Consider the following 18,886-nt stretch of genomic DNA (forward strand, 5'->3'; position numbering starts at 1 on the left):
CTGGGGTCATCCCCTGGAACATGGGCAACCTAACAGTGGCCATACTCTCAGAGACAAGTGTTTCTCCCTCCCTCAGGATCCATGATAACAAGAGCTCCTCAGAGAAGGGCAGGACTTCTCCCTACTCTGCCTGGACTAGGTTATTGGGAGGTTGTCCTTAGGACACACACACACATATGTAAATAAGTGAATATTATATACCCTGTAATAATCCCCCATGCCCACTTCCTAACTTAATCACTCACATCTACACAAATTTCTTTTGCTGTATAAGATACATACTCATGGGACCATGTAAGATGCATGCCCATTGGGCTGTTTAAGGTAGAAAAGAAGCATTAATGACATATTATGACCTAATAATTAATCTAGCTATGTAAATCTAGAAATAGTAGCAATTAATTGGGGGACACACCAATTAGTGGGCACATTAAGTCTCTGGAGACCACCATGGGTAACAAGGAACCTGCTCTGAACTTAGTTTTAGAAGTTTGGCAATGCAGAGATGTGGGCGCCACTCTAACAGTGCTGTTTATCAGCAAGTTAGCAACCGCCAGTGTCACGAGTCTTGACGTGTATCTATCTATTGTGAGGCTAATTAACAGATGGGTTTAAAACACAACTGTCCTGGTTTGCTTTCTTTGGCTGTGATGAAACACTGACCAAAAGCAGCTTGGAGAAGGAAGGGTGCAGTTGGCTTCCAAGCTACCTAAACGCAGAGACCATGGGAGAATCCTGCTTACTGCCTTTCTCTGCCTGCTTCCTTACACCACCCATGACCACCCATGCAGAGATGGCACCATCCACAAAGAGCTGAGCCCTCCCACCCCAATCCTCAATCTTGAAAACGTCCCAACAGACTTGGCCACAGACTGAAATGGTAGAGGCAACTCCTTGCTTGAGGCTTCCTCTTCCCAAGTGACTAGTTTGTGTGACAGCCTACCCAGCAGAGCTACCTGTTGGAGCCAGCCAGCAGCTCTCTGAACCTCGATCATCACTGTCATGGTGTTTCTTGTAGCTCTCTCTCTCTCTCTCTCTCTCTCTCTGTCTCTGTCTCTCTCTGTCTCTCTCTCTGTCTCTCTCTCTCTGTCTCTCTCTCTGTCTCTCTCTCTCTGTCTCTCTCTCTGTCTCTCTCTCTGTCTCTCTCTCTCTGTCTCTCTCTCTCTGTCTCTCTCTCTCTGTCTCTCTCTCTCTGTCTCTCTGTCTCTCTCTCTCTCTCTGTCTCTCTCTCTCTCTCCCTGCCCCTGCAACCACCTTGCCTTCAGGGCCATCATTTTCCTTTATATGAATGCCTTGTCTTTTCTTGGTCCTTCCCTTTGTGAGATCCTCATCCACATCACACTCTTGAGGCAGGAAGAGTGCCCTCATCCTTCTGTGAAAATCCTTTTTGGAGTCCGGGGACTCTCCATCCGTCCACTGCTGCTGCTTTTCTCATCCCTGACATTTGCATCTTTATTCTTTTCATGCAGTTATCTGCTGTTTTTCTCATATATACTAAATATACTGAGTGGAATCGGCTTTCCAAAAAAAGAAAAAGTATTGCAGTTAGAAATTAAACCAACTGGTTAAGACAATGAACACTGGCTTATCCAACTAGCAACAAAAGCAACAATGATGAGTCCTTTTCTAGTCATTGTCTTGAAATAAACTGTATTTTAAAAAAACCTCACCAGAATAAGACCTGCTCCAGTCATACTTTTTCTAGTCATCTAAGGAAAAAGTATTAGATTTCACATAGGAAGACAATATATCCTTGATAGTCCAAGTAAATTAACTGGTTTTACAGTAAACTACTCCAAGGCCAGAATTACTATCTAGAGGGTAGTTAAAATTCATATCCTAGAAGACATGTATTTCTGAAATTCTGAAAGCACCTTTAGGAAATTTTGTATAACATTTATTTATTTATTCATATTGTTTTTATTGAGTTATATATTTTTCTCCTCTCCTCTTCCTCCCTCCCCACTCACCTTCTGCCTTCTCCCATGACCCCCACACTCCCATTGACTGAACATTGAGGTTTGGAGTACATGTAGAAAGTCTATTGCTGAGGAAGTCACGTCTGCTAATGTTGCTTTATGCCCGACCTTGAATCAGCAACAGATACCTGAGAAATTGTCCTTGTATATTTGTCTCCGGGGCAACCAGTTTGCTTCGAATTTATTCTAAAGTCTAAAATTAGCTGTCTTTGTGACTGAGACTACCATTACTTTCCTATGTCAGTCTGTATAATGAAAAATATTCTGTTCATCAGAATTACACTGCTTAATAGAAATTATCTTCCTGACCATCCACAGCTGTGTGTGTGCCCAGTAGATGGAATACTTTCATGAGATAAACACAGGGCAGTAGAAAATATTCCCATATCTGACACGTGAGAAAAACTGCAGACAGAAAGAACCAGTCATTCACAGTCAGTGACCCTCATAGTTTCTGGAAGCCAAGTGGGTCTTCCCAGCAGAGAATTATTTATCTGGTAGGTCGACCTTTGGATACTAGCTGTCACCTGACGGATATACCCACAGCCTCTGGGAAAGCCAATGCTATCTGTAGCTCTCAGCATCCCTGTTCCTGTCTCTAGCTCAGCATCCCTGTTCCTGTCTCTAGCTCAACATCCCTGTTCCTGTCTCTAGCTCAGCATCCCTGTTCCTGTCACTAGCTCAGAATCTCTGTTCCTATCTCTAGCTCAGAATCTGTTCCTGTCTTCAGTTCCGCATCCCTGTTTTTGTCTCCAGCTCAGCATCCCTATTCCTTTCTCTGGTCCATTGTCACTTCACTGAATCATTGGCAGGGCTCCAGAGACTTGGATCTGACTGGAGCAGTGAGAGAATGAAGAAAAGTCCATGTCAGACAAACACACAGAAAAGTGAAGGTGGACCCTATTCTCAGCTACAGAAGCCTATGACAACAATACACACCCACTCAGGGCTTCCTCCACCCTCTACAAAAATAATACTTGAAATTTTTAATAAAAATAGCCATATAAGCAATATTAAAAACTACAGAGCCGAGGAAGTGCTGAGTGGGTGAATGTGTATTTTCTATACCGAGTGAATGTGTATTTTTGACATGGGCTTGGTAGAGGGAAGTGATAAAGCCTTCCCTTCTCGTCTATGTGTGGGTATTGATAGTGTGCATCCATCTTTGCATTGCTTGTATATGAAGTAGCTCTTCACAAGGATAAGATGAAGGTACCTGAACAAAAGAGGGTTCTTCCTTTGGGTTACCATATCATGAGTTATTTTCATTCATTTCTCAAATAAAAGGGAAAATTAAGTTCCTTGACTTTCCAATCATTTTCCTGTTATTTCAAAGACTTTAAGGTAAACATGTATATTCCTAATTCAGTTATAGCCTTTTTGTATTTATATTCTCAGAAAACTTCATGGAAATTCTTATAAATTAAATGTAAAAACCTCATTAATATAAAGGGGAAAGCCATCAGAACCTCTTATAGATAGGAAGCCTGGCAGCCAGCCCTGGATTCTTGGGGTGTGGTCAGTTGACTGACAGGAAACCCTGGGAGTTGGGGTGTGATCAGTCCGACCCCAACCCTTAAAACAGTGGCAACAGAAAGAACAACAGCACCTTAATTTCAGGAATGCTATAAGAGTATGAATGAATGTTCAAACCTACGGGCTTCACTAATTAGTCGTTGCTACCCTATTCTGAGAATGGAGGTCTGGATACTGTGATATCTCAGTTCAGACCATGAGACTCTTTAAATATTACTAAGGGGGCCCAGTCCTAACAGACCTGAGCAAAATGGCTATCTAGTGAATTAGAATGAGCAGAAACCCTCTTTTGAGAATTGGGGTTCCCATACCCCTCTCTGTGGTGAGCTTTGCCTGATGGTGCTAAAGATAAGTATGCTCAGATGTCCTTGGTCTGCCCAGTGTTGCCCTACAAGGTGTAGATTTCCGAAACATTCTATTGTCTACAGAATTGGCATTATATCTATCTATAATATAATGCCACATATCTGTGTGTGTATATATCCCTGCCATTTTCACTCTAATGTTTCACAAAATTATTTTTGTTCTAGAACAGCTTTCCTAAACTCTTTCTGTTACCCAAGTCTGTGATCGTTCTGTTGTGTCCCCAATCTTAGAGCACTTAACCATTCTCCTCTTGACTTCCACATTTTAGACAGCACATAGCTAAAGTTTTGGTGACAGTTGCATATGAGCAACAGAAACAAAATGGCATCAAGGATAGTGCCCAAGATTGAGCCACACAGCCAAGTACTCTGTGTCCCGGTCCTGTAGTGGCTGTAAATCATGCCCCATAGAAGCAGATGAGTTTCCACCTCATCGCTTGTTCTCGCGTCTTGGCCAACATCTTAGCTCGCTTACATCAGCTTCTTTTTGTGTAAAATCCAAATCAGAAAAGCATCTATCTCAGCAATATACCATAGAGATCAAATATTTAAATCTGCATGAAATATTCAGAATAGTACATATCTTTTGATACTAAAAGTTAATTAGTGCCTAGTGTGATGGTTTCAAAGAAAATGGTACCCAAAGGGAATGGTATTACAAAGAGGTGTGACTTTGTTGGAAGAGGTGTGGTCCTATGGAGGAAGTGTGTCACTGTGTAGGTGGGCTTTGGAGGGTTCATATATGCTCAAGCCGTGCTCAGTGAGACAAATCACTTCTTGTTGCCTTCTGATCAAGATGAAGCCAGCACAGTGCCATGCTCCCCTGAAACTCTGAACTATAAGCCACCACCACCCCAAATAAATGTCTTCCTTTAGAAGAGTTGCCATGGTCATGGTGTCCTCTCACAGCAGTAGAAACCTTAACTAAGACACCTATTAATATCAGTTATTAAGTGAGTGCTAATTTTCAAGCCAGGGGCACACATAAAGATCACACTGCACACAGCACACCCGTCTTCAGAAAACCATTGTGGGTTTTTTTTTTTTTGTGTGTGTGTGTGTGTGGTTTCAAGCAATATATTTTCTTTGCTTGGACATAACGTGAGTTCCCATCACTTGGTCTTGAGGATGATACTCTTTCCCACTGACATCCCTGAGCTATTACTTCAGATGGTCCCTTAAATAAACAGGCTTTTTCCTTGTCCAACGTTGTTAATGAGCTACCTTTCATCGGCTATGACAAGGTGTGAAGTCTGAGAATCCCTGTGCAAGCGAGCAGTCAGTCCAGCCCAGGTCCTGGCAGGGGTCAGAGAGAACAGCAATAGCCTTAGCCGCAATAGAGTGCCACACAGAGGGCTGCATTATAGGGAAAAAGTGAACCTCTGGACTCTGAGCACTCAGGCCTCTTACAGCGAGCAATAAGCCTGAAGGATCCTTGAAAGGACATTACAAAGCAAAAGTGGTTCGTGCTGCTTCCAAGGCAAGCAGAATCACAAGAGCACGGGGAATGTCTTTCAGGAACACTGGAGGCTTTTCTTCTTGGATGTGCTTAGCTATTTAGTGCTGTCAAGAGCAAGATAGTTCAGCAGCAGGTAAAGACACTTGCTGCCAAGCCTTGTGGCCTGAGTTCAATTCCTGGGTTCCATGTGGTAGAAGGAGAGACCAATTTGTCCTCAGATCTCCACACTCGCACACATGTGAATGTACACCTCACACACACACACATGATAAATGAATGTAGCAGAAGAATGTTTTCAGTGTGGAATTTACAGTTGACATGAATGAGTACTATAAATATGGAATCCCCAAGTCTCTTATAAAACATCCCCAGCTCCTTCTTCTAAACTAAAAATTCAGCGGGGCTGGAGAGATTGCTCAGTAGAGTACCGCCACCTCCTTCCACCGCCACTTGTTAGCTAGTGCAGAGCCGCCATGTTTTCAGGTATAGCAATAGCAATAGTAACAGCTCCACTCCTCTATACCAGTTTTCCCTATTAGCCCATTTTCCTAACTCTAACAAAATACCTAAGGCAAGCTAGCTTTATGAAAAAGAGTTTTAGTTAGCGCTCGGTTTGGGGAGATGGGATATTTAAACCATGGCATCAGCTCTGTCAAGGGTCACTCCCACTGCAACCCACCGCACCCCACTGTGGCTGCAGCATCTGCAGAGGCACATGTGGAATGACAAAACCACATCACCAAGCAGAAAGTCCAAAAGTGTGGGTCCCATAATACCCTTCCAAGTTTTCTCCACTTAGCCAAAGGATCCCCACCAAGCCCTCGTAAGGGTTCCAGAGTACCCTCGCCACATTGAGAATGAAGCTTCCAGCAGGCAAACCTTTGCATATTCAAACATATCCAAAGCGGGGCCTACTCCTACTTAAAATTGGCAATTTGGGGGACATTGTGAAAAGAACATTCTAAAGGCTTTTGAAAGCTTCTTAACCAATGCTATCTTTCCCTGAATCATTCTGCATTCAGCATTGAAGTGGTAAAGTGAACGGGAAAGATGAGCTTTTGGAAGTGAATTGTGTTGATATTCAATGCTCCTCTTCCTGAGTAATGCAATCTGCACCTTTTCATTGTTTCTTAGACAATTATCTAAAACTTAGGAGACATGGACCACTGTACCATTGACTACATTTTGATTTCAGTCTTACTTTAAGTTATCTTTATACAGGAAAAATAATTTTGTTGTTAGGGACCTGAGGAAGGCACTCTCTGGAGATGCGAAAATGTCTAATTTCCATCTGAACAGGGTCACTGAGAGCAAACGACTATTTGGTGGCTTCAAATAGTGGCATCTTTCCCAGTTTTAGAGTCACCTTACCAATTATAACCAGAAATACAAATCAAACCTGTGACTTCTCAGAAGAGATACTTGCCAGAGGTCGCAAAGTGGATGTGTTCTCCAGTATTCCACTCAGTGATCTCAGAGATAGATCTCAGGTTTAGGTAGATGCTGTGTGCTTCACTGTTTGTATGAAACTTCCATATCAGCTACCCACAATGACTGGTGTGGATTTCTATTTTGATATATTAACTTCTTCTCAAAGAGGCATAAGATGAAGTATTTTACAGAGTGGTACACTAGGGATGCGAAGCTGGGTTGGTGAGGGGACGCAGTCAGGAAAGCTCTGGGCAAGCCTGGAGACCCGAGCTCAAGCAGCACCGTGCAGAATCCAGGCAGGGTGGTGGTGCTTGGAGCCTCGAGAGTCAGGGAGAGGCCGGTCCCTGAGATCATCAGTGAGCCCCAGGTCCCAGTGAGAGGCCAGGTTTCAGCAAAAAAGAGGGAGGGCCAGTGAGTTGGGTCAGCAGGTAAAAGGTCATGTTAGGCAAACCGAAAACCCTGGAATCCACAGGAAAAGATAGAACCAACTCCCGGAGGTCTCCTTCTGATCTCCGTGTGTTTCCTTACACATACTTGCCTGTACTCACACAAACATATTGTATATAGAGTGCACACGAATGTGTGTGTACATGTGCATTCTCTCTCTCTCTCTCTCTCTCTCTCTCTCTCTCTCTCTCTCTCTCTCTCTCACACACACACACACACACACACACACACACACCAATAGTAATCAATAAAAGCAAAACATTTTAAAGGTGGCTAACTCCTGAGAAGTGTCCAAGATGGACTTCTGTCTACATGCAGGTGCACCCACATAAGCTGGCACCCATACTCACACAGAAAGTAAGAGGGGCTTCCAGCGAGAGAACACACTGCTGATCCTGAGTAGGGGGAGTACATGAGCTTTGATATCAAGATAGAAGCTGAGGTGATAGCCATTGTGGTGATTCAAATGAGAATGACCCCCCATAAGCTCAGATATTTAAATACATGGTCCTCCATTGGTGGAACTGTTTGGGAGGGGTTAGGAGGTGTGGACTTGTTGGAAGAGGTGTCTCAGTAAGGGTGACGCTGAGGTTTCCAAAGACTCACACCATTTCCAGCGTCTCTGCTTCCTCCACATAGCCCTGACAACATGAAAAACTCTGAGTTCAGCCATTGGTCAGGTCTTCAGTTCTGACATGCTGCTGTGTGATTGTCGTTAATCTGATCTTTTCTCAGACAAGCAAAGCACTCTCTAATCAGGTTCTGGCTATTCATACCCAGTGAGGAAAGTCAGAGGCCATCTTTAGGAAACCACTCCTTGGTCTTTCCCTTCCAGGGGTAGCAGGTGCCCTGCACACTCAGGACAGTGCCTGCTGCCGGACAGCCATGCCCAGCTGTAGTGAGCGTTGAGAGCGCTGTGTCCATTGTGATCTGTACTGTAATTGGCGTGTGCCCATTATCTCTGTTGCTCCAGGACTGCAGTATCACAATATTGTAAACTTACAAATCAGTGAACCAGTCACGCCTTCCTCTTATTAATTTTCTTTTGTTTTCTACAACAGAAAAGCAGACTTGGCAAAGATACTTGGCCAAAGGGAGACATTACTCGGTGTCCTGGGAGCTGGGATCAGGCCAGAAAACTTCCTTCCAGGGTCCATGTTCATTATCTTTCTGAATAACCTCTTGGGTTTGTGTGTGTTTTGATTTTAACCCCCAAACTGCACTGCAGCCTCATTGATTTTAACCCAGATCTATACTTCAGTATCGGGCCTAAAATGCTCAGACTACAAATTACAAACATTTGTGGGTTTACTCAACAAATGTTTCTGGGTACCTACTCCATTACTCCAGACAACACGCAAATGAGGAAAGAGTCAGGCTCCTTCTCTGGAACCTCTTATGTGCAGTGGAAGCAGAGAGCGAGGAACAGTAAGTGAGCATCATAACATCTTGGGGCCTGGCCAGTCTCATGAAGAAACCAATGAGAGGCAAAGGACACAGAAAGTCTGGTCCTTGGGGCGATGGGAGTACCTATGCAAAGCCTCTAAGGCGTTTTCTTCATTTCAGACAAACCTCCTTGGTACTATACTGTGTAAAGGAAGACATAAAAGGTTCACTTGTGACAATATAAGGAGGGTTTCAGTGACAGAGAAAAAAACAAGAGAAGGGAAGGCCTAGAAACTGGAGTGTCCTTGTCCTGACTCCCTGGAGGTGAGAAGGCCTGCTGCTGAAGCTAAGGGAGAAAGAAGGACTGACATCTAAATTACCTTGATGTTTCTAATTCATTCAAGGATGCCATCTGCCAATGTGAACAATTTTTCCAAAATTTTACTTTAAATGATCATGATAACTTTGTACATTTGTTCAGTTAAAGCATAAAAAGATCTTTTTTAAAAATCTCATTTTCTCCTCACAACATCCTGTCACTGAATGACAGATTTAATTTGATTATCCCAGCAACTAACAAAGGATATGACACATAGTAGACATTCACTCAATGTGACTTGAATTAGCAATGTGACTGAGAATTCTATGGTGCGACATTAGCTCTCACTAAAGCACAGAGAACAGACACAGAGAGAGAGAGATGTGTCCTCTTCTCCCCATGCCCTAATTTGCATAGCTGTGTAATTTCTCTTTGATGATTTACTCTTCCCCTGCCTAATTCCTTCATTAGCTTCTTTGGCATCTTTCTTTGCAATCAGTTTATGGAATTTAATTTTTTTCTGCCCTCAGAAACTAGATCATAAATCCTACCAGAATAATGTGAAAAGGGGAGTGACTCAAAGTGACAATTACCTTTCCTAACAACTAAATCTGCCTCGGTGAGTTAGGGTGTTGTCATAAAACATCCCACACTGGTAACTTAAACACAAGAGACTCTTCCTGTCAGTCTGAGGCTAGAAGATGGCGGCTTCCACGTGCATAAAGACCCGGGCCTCTCTTTCCAGATGCATTTGTGTTACCACAATACCAGGAGGCAGATGCTAATGCCCACACCCTCCCTAGTGGAAGGGACAGAAAAGGCAGGCACCAAATCTAGCTCTGTGTAGGGACCCCAGTTCATCCATTCTCTTGACCCCGTCATCCTAAAGCCCCTCTGGATATAATACATGAGTGACTAAATTTCAGTATATAAACTTTGGTGACATATTTGGATCATAACAAAGCTCAACTTTTCTATTTTCTTCCTAGTAGCGTTAGCGTTCCGATCTCGTAGGCCTCGTAGGTTCCAGAGAAAGAAAGCTGTTAGGTAAAGTAGACATTTGTGTTCTTTTTTTTCCCCAGCTTGTATCAAAGAAAACTATAAACAGTTTTAAAACTCCTTTTTTTTTTTTTTTTTTTTTTTTTTTTTTTTTTTTTGGTTTTTCGAGACAGGGTTTCTCTGTAGCTTTGGAGCCTGTCCTGGAACTAGCTCTTGTAGACCAGGCTGGCCTCGAACTCCCAGAGATCCGCCTGCCTCTGCCTCCCGAGTGCTGGGATTGTTCTGCAGTCTGGTGTGAAGCTATGCAAAGGAATTCTTCAAAAGGCTTATCCCGGGTCTGTATGAACCATTCATAGCTTACAGATTTCTGAGAGTCCCACTTCCCCCAGCGAGGGCTCTTATCCAGTAGTAATGATTTACCCACCTGCTTGAGTTAACTATTTTGCAATGCATATATTTTTCAAAATATGACACTTTATACTGTAAATATATATATATATATTTAATTTTTATTCATCATTTATACCTTATATTTTAAACTATGAAGAAAAGTTTTAGAGGGAGAAACACTGAGTTTGATTTTTAGGGCAGAGGAAAAAAAAAAAAGACCAGTGTCCCAGTTTGAGATAGTCATTTAGGAAAAGTTTCTCCTCGCCTCTTTGTTCTGTTCAAATGTTCAGCTGAAATGGGAAAACCCTCTGAAAACAAGGAAGGCAGTCAGCATGACTCTACCGCTTCTGATGTTAACCTCCAAAAACGCTTCTCAGACACCAGCTACCTGGGTAACTCATATCCCATTCAAAGTGAGACAAAAACCTAAGCACTTCAGTGCCCATGCAGCTCCTAGAGCTGCAGCTCAGTTCACCCAATCCTCAAACATATTTTTAGAACACTTATTTGAAAATACACGATGCCTACTACTTAAGTTGTGTGTGGAGCTGTTGACTAACTCCTGCCTGCTGTGCACCAGGAACCCTACTATGCCCATAGTCTTCAGCACCTTTTCAGATGCTGGAGGAAACAACAGTTCTGTAAACGAACTAGAGCGACCTTGAACTCTCAGCATTTCAAATCAGCAAACACACTGCTGGTGCTTAGAGTGTGGTGTGAGGCCACATACACGAAAGCACCCCGGGTCTTGCTTCAGGAGTGCTGCTCAGTGTCTGGGCTAGAACCCAGAAGTCTACTTTCTGGGAAATTATTTTTGTGATTTACCGCTACTTAAAAGCAAATATTTTAAATTTTTGAAATCATTGTGATAATATAACTATTTTGTATGTAGATTTGTGAGTTGTAGTTGACAGTTTCTGAAGGGCGTCACACTGTGACTGCGAACTATTTTTTCCTTTATTTCTTTTAAATCAGTATTCAGAAGCACTGACCCAGGACACACTTTCTCAAAAAACAAAACAAAACAAAACAAAACAAACAAACAAAGTAAAATGTTCTCTAATTTTATTTTTCAACTTGAGTTATATCGACATTTTTAGCAAAGTAAAAAAAAAATACTCAAGGAAATGAAAATACAACTGCTCCACAAGCCTTTTGATTTCATGAATGATCAATCAAAACTTTACTCCTGTCCCACTAAACAAACGTGTTTGCATGGTGGCTCCTAACATCTTGCCGAGATAAAAAAAGTGTAACTACTGCCTCGTGGAGTGGATAGGCAAGCCTCAGCCCCACTTTGCTTTTAAAGTGAAAGTGCTTTAGGGTCTTTTCTGTGTTTTTTATAGGTACTTAGCATTTTTACTTCTTCGGAAGAATAAGCAACATTATTTACATGTATTAAAGTATTTTTATGACATATAAAACCATTTTTCTAAGTAGTTAAATGATAGAACACACCTAATAGTTCTTAAACATACTGTAGGATTTGTGAACTGCTTTGTATATTTTTTATTCTGAAGGTACATCAGTATTTTGCCTATTGATGTGCATCAGCCAAACACTAAATAAAATGTGCATAAAAACTCAAGCACTCAGTGAACTTAATAATTTTTGTTTCCTAGTTACAAATCATTTTTGCCACTTTCAGTCCAAAAACGGTTTAAAGAAAAATAACCCTTAGCATGTGATTTAAAGTGTATGCATTATGTGTGTTCTAGATGAGTTAAAAGATGTAACAATTTAATATAGCTATATGACTCTTTCCCCTTACCTTCCACACAAACTGTATGTCCTTACTCTGCTAACACAGAACAGACATGAAAAGTAGGAATACTCCTATGGGGAATGAAAGATTCGGTAGCATCATTTAGACAGACTCGGAGCCCTGTGATGCTTATTGTCATACAGTTGTTTGGTGAACCTCCTCTTTAGTGCTAAGATACCCACATTACTTAAAGAGACGTTTGGAACACAGCTAGAACCTGTGGGCACATGATTTTTGTTTTTTACAGGGTGGCAAGAGGAAACAGAGATGGAGTTTTGTGGCAAGGCCAAAAGAGGTTTTCAAGCTTGGTTAAAAAAAAAAAAGGTGGGGGCAGCAAAGTGCCCTCCATCTACCACAGCCCCATTTCTGCTTTAGGGTTTTAGGGACTTGGGAGCATTTCTCCATTTCATCTGAAATGGGTTACAGTATTATACTAAGTAACTCTGATGCTTGAATTCAGAAGTGTGTGCCAGAGACACAGTATAGTCTCTACAAATAGCTACCCAATTGCTTTTATGTAATTAAGTCTATATAGATACTTAAACATTTTTGGTAATATATGCTTTTCCTCCTGCTCAAAAGCACACTTGTCCTAGCTTGGTTTCTGTTGGTGGGATAACCACTGACCAGCACAAGCTTGTGAAGTAAGGGATTATTTGGCGTACATTACTATGTCATCGTCCATCATCAAGGGAGCTCAAGGCAGGAACCTGCAGGCAGGAACCAAAGCAGAGGCCTTGGAGCAATACTGCTAATTTGCTTGCTCCCCTTAGGTTGCCGAGCCTGCTTTCTTATACAGCCCAGGTCCATCAGCCTGGGGTGGCCCCACACGCATCACTCAGTAACCAAGGAAACTCCTACAGATATGGTCACAAGCCACAGCTCCGCAGTTAGCCGCCCTCTTCCCAGGTATTTCTGGTTGCTGTCAAGTTAACAAATGAACCAGCAAGATGCTCGTCTTTGATTGGCTTATCAGCCTAGTCTATTCACTCACAAATGGTGGAGTGGCTCAAAATATTATCTAGGTGGTATAAATAAGAAATGAAAATTAGCAGATGTTCTCCTGGAGAATGCCACACATTTGCTGGATACTGAAACAATTCATACAAAAATGTTTTTCAATTATGTTTAATTTTAATTTTTGCCTCTTATTTTCCCTCTTTAGTGTATTCATTCTGTTAAGGAAAATTGAGTGAAATCCAAAGCCACATAAAAGCTTCCATTTTACTCAATCCTCAGAGCTCAATTTCTTTAAATTAGATCTGTTCTTGCCTTTAACCAGATCTTGAAAATGTTCTTGACTTTGCATAATGAGAACTTGAAAAGCTAAGAAAGAACAGCGTATAGATTCAGCTTTAAAATGTGATTTTTAAATTTTTGTGAGTTATGTTTGAATGCAAATGTCTTACAATTTTATTGGACATTATGCTTGCTCCCTTTTAATACTCTATTAAACATTTTCAAATTTTCTGCAAAGTTTGTTTGTTTATTCAAACGTAAATAGAATTGCTTGACTCTCAGGAGGGTTTCTTACTATGTAAATACAGACTTATACAACAAACAAGATTTATGTTTGCCAAAACAAAAGGAACTTAAATGTACAATAAGCAGAAATGATCGAATCAATTATAGTACAACCGATTGGTGTTATCAGTATTCTGCTTTAATTAGAAGGTATGATTTGGGGTGAAAGGATAATGTCCATCCACAATACGCTATTAATAAAAAATGCAAACCTGTTCTTTTAATTCCAATTTTAGCATACTGTAATTCCTCTTTCACAGCACAACGGCTCTTTCTATGACTCTCATTTGCCTATATCCCCTTATATCTGCATATATACAGATTGACCTAGTTATTGAGAAACTAAAGAGTAGTAACAATACTATCTTAATAGATGACTTTAAAATGTCTTGTTTCAAAAGTAATCAGTGGTATAGGGAATATTGCAAAAAATATACCATACTGCTAAATACATGCTATACTTTGGAATTCCTAAAAATAAAAATACCACTTTTCAATCATGAGCGCACTTGAAACTAAGAGCCATGCTTCCAAGACTCCTACACGAGTGTTTGAAATCGCGTGACAATTTGCCTTTTGCATCAGAGACTCCACTCCCCGAAGAGGGTCTGCTTGCCCAAAATCTGTGCAGCTTTTTTCCATTTTAATGTTGTAACAATGATGTCATTTATGTAACAATAATGACAGTTATTGAAACTGCCATATCATTTTAGACGTATCACAAATAGAGACTAAAAACACACACACAAAAAAAACACTTTCTGATATTTGTTCATAGTGACGAGCACCCTGCTCCGGGTAATCATTTCATTCCAGCAATAGCAAGGTTAGCAAAAAGAATGTTGTCTCAAAACATTCCCAGGTACTTAAACTTCTTACCCAAAACACTTCAATATGTTTTAAAACAATGGAAACATGCTTAAAAATAAGACGTTTTTCTCATGCGCATTCCCAAAATCTGGTTTGTAAAATCAGTTTAAGTATGAGACGTATTGCTGTTTACCCTAAGTACATAAATACCATCTGGACACAAACTTCCTCTTTACCATGTGTGGACTACTCAGTTTTTATCCCTATGACCAAATATCTGGGTGGACTTAAGGGAAGAAGGATTGATTTTGGCTTCTGATTTCAGAGCACAGAGGGCGTGGGGAAACGGAATAGCACATTGTAAGGGCCTACAAGTAGGAAAGGGAGATACACAGAGAGATCAAGGTACCATACAATCCCCAAGGATAAGGCCTGTGTCCTCCTTCCTCAGTCAGGCTCCACCCCCTCCCTTTGGTCTCCTCCCAATAATGCCATCATGTTTTGGATCCACCAAGAGCTGGTCCAAGCAGTGAGTCAGAGCCCTCAGGATCCAACCATCTCTGGAATGTCCTCGCTGGCATCCCCAGGTGTACTTTGCTAATTTTTGCCACACTCCTCAGTCGGATCGACTTGACAAGTAGGATGTACTGTCTCACCATACATAATTAGTATGGCCATATGTTTCATATATCTTCTAAGGGCTTGAGTGTTTGTTTTTAAAATATGTTATAAATGTGTGAAATATTCAAACTGGCAAAACTCTGGGGGAGTTGAGTCATTGGGATTCATACATTCTAGCTGTTAAAGATATTATCTTGCAAGAACTTAATTTAGCTTTTAAACCCCAGGAAGAAGAGGTTTGTTTGTTTTCTCCTAAAGAACAGTGATCACAACTATACATTTTAAAACTTCATTCTATGGTCACAAAACAGAGTTCACTGAGGGCTGGTTCCAACAAAAGGGGCAAAAGGAAAGAATGGTGGATTCCCAGTTTTAAGGTGGGGTAATTGGAAATGCAAGAAATAATTTTATAATAGATTTTGAATGTTTAGCCCCTAAATAAATAATAAAAGATAAATTGAAGTAAAGTGGGAAAAGAAGCGAGATAAGACAAGTCACACAGAAAAAAGTGAGCTAGAATGTTCAGCTGGAGAGAAACAATGACAAGAAGAAAAGGATAGGCAGAAAGGGAGCAGAGGAACAATGTAAATCAAGTAAAGACAACAAAATAAGCAGTGGATGGATGGATAGATAGATGATAGGTAGAGAGAGAGAGAGAGAGAGAGAGAGAGAGAGAGAGAGGATAGATAGATAGATAGATAGATAGATAGATAGATAGATAGATAGATAGATAGAAGATAGAGAGAGAGATGATAGGTAGATAGATAGATAGATAGATAGATAGATAGATAGATAGATAGATAATAGGTAGATAGATAGATAGATAGATAGATAGATAGATAGATAGATAGGTGATAGGTGAGATAGATAGGTAGATAGATAGATAGATAGATAGATAGATAGATAGATAGATGATAGGTAGATAGATAGGTGATAGGTGAGATAGATAGATAGACAGACAGAGAGATAGATAGATGATAGATAGATAGATAGATAGATAGATAGATAGATAGATAGATAGATAGATGATAGGTAGACATGATTGATACGTAGATGAGAGGTAGTCAGGTGATAGATAAATGATATATAAAGAAGGGATAGATGGATAGATAGATAGATAGATAGATAGATAGATGATAGGTAGATAGATAGATGATAGGTGAGATAGATAGATAGATAGATAGATAGATAGATAGATAGATAGATAGAAGATAGGTAGACATGATTGATACGTAGATGAGAGGTAGTCAGGTGATAGATAAATGATATATAAAGAAGGGATAGATGGATAGATAGATAGATGATAGGTAGATAGATAGATAGGTGATAGGTGAGATAGATAGATAGATAGATGATAGAGAGAGAGAGAGAGAGAGAGATAGAGGATAGAGAGATAAATAGATAGATAGATGATAGATAGATAGATAGATAGATAGATAGATAGATAGATAGATAGATAGATAGAGGATAGAGAGATAGAGAGATGATAGATAGATAGATAGATAGACAGACAAATAAAGGATAGAGAGATAGATAGATGATAGATAGATAAATAGTAGATGACATAGATAGAACATAGAAAAATAGATGTTAGGTAAATGGAAGGTAGATATTATAGATGATGAATGGATGGATCAATGGGTAGATGATAGATATAGATATTTTAATGGCTTTTTAGTAAACCACTCCTGCATGTGTGATTCACCCTCAGTATACTCTGCATTAGAAGATTGTCTTAACTTTACAAATGAAGATGAAACAAAAGCAAGTACCACAGCTTTTCTTCTAGAATGCAAAGGTAACAACTGTGTCAGCTGTAGTGAAGCATGCAGCACCAGAGATGGCGGAACAGCAATGCTCAGTGCTGCTCACAGATTCTGTTCCAGTCACTGCACCAACAGCATAAACGAATTGTCTCATTTAATCTTCAGATAGAGCTCTGAAGTGAGTGTTATTACCCGGCTGTAACAATGATGAGACTCGGGCTTTGAAAGTTTAATAACATGCCTAAAAGTGGAAGAGGGTGAGGTCCAGAATTCCAGTTAAGACTGGCTGACCTCCAGGCCTGTCCTCTCAAAGACTGCACCGTAATATCCCCAGAGTTTAAAAGGAAAAGGCGCAGACCTTACACCCATACAGCACCCTCCTTGCAACAGAGTCTAGCTTGTCAGCTGCTGGGAGAAGGAAGAAATCCCCTTCCTCACTCCGGCACACTCGCCCATCCCGTTTTTCTTCCTGTGCCCATCCTACGCCCCGCCCTTATAAGAACAAGCTCTTACTTGTGTCCAGGGACACTGGCATCAATTAAGCTTTATACTGTCATAGCTCCGTGTAGAGATCCGCTGGCAGGCCCTCCATCCATCAGCGTCATGTAGACCCACAGGGTGTATCAGTCAGCCAGGCATACGAGAGAGTTGGTTCTTGCAAACAAAGAAATGTTAGTGAAACAATTACGTGCTTACATTTCAGTAATCAGTGATTGATTAGACGAGTTTAAGTTTGGGAAGAAAGGATTTCGTCCTCTGCATAGGCACAGACTCAGTTGCATTCTGATGAGGCAGGAGACCATCGGGTGGTTACCGAATGAAGGAGACTCTCTGCAAGGCAGCTCAGGCGCTTCATAGCGTCAGTTCTGCTCTTGAGAGCACCACGTTAGTTGAGGGCCTGGATGTATTAGAGGAAAAAGCATCTGGACAGAAGGCCAATGTGAGAGCCAAGCTATGTCTGTGTTTTTAATTTAGGATCTCTTTGCCTCAGTCTCTTCATGTGTAAAGTGAAGTATTAACCTAAAGTGAAGTGTTAATCGTGATCTGTTTGAAAACCAACTGTGCTGTTTATGTTTGGTTGAGGTGAACAGTAAGTTCTAAGGACACAAGCAGGAGAGAGTGGGGGAGCGAGGGAGGGATGAGTAATTGGAGTCATTGGGATTTAAATAAGAATCAGGAAGTGAAGGAAAAGAAACAATGAAAGTCCACTAAATACTCACAGACAGTAGAATTTACACTTAAAACCAAACCACGCTTCCCAGGCCACTCCTTATGAGAAGTGCATTGTGGGTACTCTCACCTCTGACAAAATGCTTGCCATAGCTTAGACAGAGGGGCTATTGATTTTGGCTTATGACTCCAGTTCATCACAGTGCATGCATGAGAGCAGAGTTTATGACAGCCAGAAAGCACAAAAGCACACAGGAGAGACGGCCTACACCAGCTGACTTGTACCATTTTTTCTCTTCTGTTCCAACTCAGTCCCAACCTCCTGGGTGATGCTGTACCTACTCAGGAGACCACCTCTCTCTCAGCTAGTCCCACTAACAGATCCTTTCATAGACACAACCAGAGGTGTGCGTTATTAATCCCACAGAATTAATCCCTTCCAAGCCAGTTGTCAGTCAAGATGAACGACCGTGGATAGTGGTTTTAATGGGCAAATTATAGATTTGCTTTGCCCTGATATCTTCCTTTGAATAGCAATCATTATCTTTTGGGAATCTCAGACTTTAAAAGTTAAGAATTTTGTGTTTTGAAGAACAAAGATATATCTGAGAAATGCCAGTGTGTTTTTTTTTCCACATATGTTCTTGCCAAGCTTCGTTTAAATTGAATGTCCTTTTGAAATCAGTTCTCTATGTCCCCAAGGGGTAAAAAGAGATATGTTATACTCTACTTCCTTTATACATATGGATTAAACTTTTCCTTTCACTTGGCTTCTACAGGCAACATTTGTTCTTCTGGTTCCTTATGGGCTAATGTGTTAGTACATGTATGTGCTGTGTGATCTCAACATTATCCAGACTCCACCCTTCGTTTTAAATAGAGTGGTTTTATTCTCTGAATGTGCGTGAAATCTTTTGGT

At 40.9% G+C, this 18,886-nt stretch overlaps 1 protein-coding gene across 4 annotated transcripts in view; it reads left to right on the forward strand.

The window, feature by feature from the left end:
• The window catches only part of LOC142854945 (bifunctional heparan sulfate N-deacetylase/N-sulfotransferase 3), a 127,494-nt gene that overhangs the window by 16,818 nt on the left and 91,790 nt on the right, over positions 1 to 18,886 (forward strand). The gene's annotated exons all lie outside the window — the stretch shown is intronic.

The sequence above is a fragment of the Microtus pennsylvanicus genome, chromosome 7 (assembly GCF_037038515.1).
Source record: "Microtus pennsylvanicus isolate mMicPen1 chromosome 7, mMicPen1.hap1, whole genome shotgun sequence".
NCBI lineage: Eukaryota > Metazoa > Chordata > Mammalia > Rodentia > Cricetidae > Microtus > Microtus pennsylvanicus.